We start from the raw sequence: 2,500 nt of genomic DNA, 5'->3' as shown, positions 1-2,500 counted from the left end.
ACATCGCTGCCCACCATGACAAACTGCCGCGCACATCGCTGCCCACCATGGCACACTGTCCCGCACATCGCTGCCCACCATGGCACGCTGCCCCGCACATCGCTGCCCACCATGGCACGCTGCCTCGCGCCCACCATGGCACGCTGCCTCGCACATCGCTGCCCACCATGGCGCACTGCCCCGCACATCGCTGCCCACCATGGCGCACTGCCCCGCACATCGCTGCCCACCATGGCCTACTGCCCCGCACATTGCTGCCCACCATGCCCACTTCCCCGCACAAGGCTGCCCACCATGGCGCACTGCCCCACATCGCTGCCCACCATGGCCCACTGCCCCGCACATCGCTGCCCACCATGGCACACTGCCCGCACATCGCTGCCCACCATGGCACACTGCCCCGCACAACGGTGCCCACCATGGGACACTGCCTCGCACATCGCTGCCCACCGTGGCGCACTGCCCCACATCGCTGCCCACCGTGGCACACTGCCTAGCACAAGGCTGCCCACCATGGCACACTGCCTCGCACATCGGTGCCCACCATGGCACACTGCCTAGCACAAGGCTGCCCACCATGGCACACTGCCTCGCACAAGGTTGCCCAACATGGCTGCACTGCCTCCGCATGGTCGGCACTCGCAGATCACACAATTTGCAATGCCTCGTATGCAAATGAGGTTATGATGCACAATTTGAGCCTTTGGGCTGGCTCATGATGCACACATGTGCGTGCTGTCGTGGCCATGCCCGCACAACGTAATACGGATCCTATATTCCCTTCGTGCAAAACATCCCATTGGTTTGGAAATTGCTTTTAATCATTTACTTGATGGACAGTGTGTATATTTGTAAATTTTAGGGACTTGAAAGCTGCATTATTAATATCGATGAATTCTTTATGCTCGTTTCAATAAATAATTATAAAAAATAGTAAACGAAATTGAAGTGACCCAATCTCTTGGCAAGACATTCTATGCATTTATCTAAGCCATCTGAAGTTGGTTTTGTGAAAAAATTCAACAAAATGGATTTTTCACTGCTCTTTTAGATATTTTATACATGAAATTTAATAAACAAATAAATATAAATGATAAATTAATGATATATTTTTTTTAAATGTTCCTTTCAATTTTCACTAATTTCCTACCAATTTTCATAACCATGTGATGTTTATAGCTCAACAAATAGACCAATATGACTTATCGATGAATTTTTTATGATCTTCTACAAAAAATATTATAAAAAATAGTAAACAAAGTTGAAGTGATCCAATCTCTTGCCAAGACATTCTATGCATTTAGCTAAGCCTTTTGAAATTGATTTTGTACAAAAATTCAACACGATGGATTTTTCACGATATTTTGAATTTATTGATTTTTTAATACTAAAAAATTAATAAAAAAATATATATAAATGAGAAATTAATGAAATTTTTTTTAAAATGTTCCTTTGAATTTTCTCTAATTTCCTACCAATTTTCATAACCATATGATGTTTGTAGCTCAAGAAATAGCCCAGTATGACTTTTCGGGGGGGGGGTCATGTCTCCTTCTGGAAAAGTGCAAAAAGCTTAAGAGCTACCTTGAGGGAGGGGGTGGCTACCTTGGTTGGGTGGCACAGATGGGCACCCAAGCGCTGCACACGGGGCATGCGTGTGGGCAATGTGCGTGCATAATAAGACCATTACACACGAGAAAACCGTCCGAAGGCACGTTGGTCCCATCTTGTGCACCTCTTGTGCGGTAGAGTAGCCACCCATGGCGGCCATGTGTGCTATGGTGCAGCCACGTGGTGCAGCCTTATGTGCTGTGGTGCAGTTATGTTGGGCATCGTTGTGTGCTGTGGTGTAGCCATGTTGTGCAGCCCTATGCGCTGGGGTTTAGCTGTGTTGGGCATCGTTGTGCACTGTGATGCAGCCACGCTGAGCAGATGTGCGCTGTGGTGCAGCCACATTAGGCAAATATGTGCGGTGTGGTGCAGGCACGCTAGCCTGGTGTGCGCTGTGGTGCAGCCGCATTAGGCAACTTTGTGCGCTGTGGTGCAGCCACGCCTAGCAGACGTGCGCTGTGGGGCAGCCACGTTAGGCAACTTTGTGCGCTGTGGTGCAGCCGCGCGTGGCAGACGTGCGCTGTGGGGCAGCCACGTTAGGCAACTTTGTGCGCTGTGGTGCAGCCGCGCTAGGCAGACGTGCGCTGTGGGGCAGCCTCGTTAGCCAAATTTGTGCGCTGTGGTGTAGCCACGCCTACCAGATGTGCGCTGTGGTACAGCCACGTGAGGCAAATATGTGCGCTGTGGTGCAGCCGCGTTATGCAACTTTGTGCGCTGTGGTGCAGCCATGTTAGCCAAATTTGTGCGTTGTGGTGCAGCCACGTTAGGCTGATGTGCACTGTGGTGCAGCCGTGTTAGGCAACTTTGTGCGCTGTGGTGCAGTCACGTAAGCCAAATTTGTGCGCTGTGGTGCAGCCACGTTGGGCATCCTTGAGGGGCAGCCTTGTGC

Source organism: Telopea speciosissima, unplaced genomic scaffold, assembly GCF_018873765.1.
Source record: "Telopea speciosissima isolate NSW1024214 ecotype Mountain lineage unplaced genomic scaffold, Tspe_v1 Tspe_v1.0044, whole genome shotgun sequence".
NCBI classification, from domain to species: domain Eukaryota; kingdom Viridiplantae; phylum Streptophyta; class Magnoliopsida; order Proteales; family Proteaceae; genus Telopea; species Telopea speciosissima.
This window is presented reverse-complemented; position numbering follows the sequence as displayed.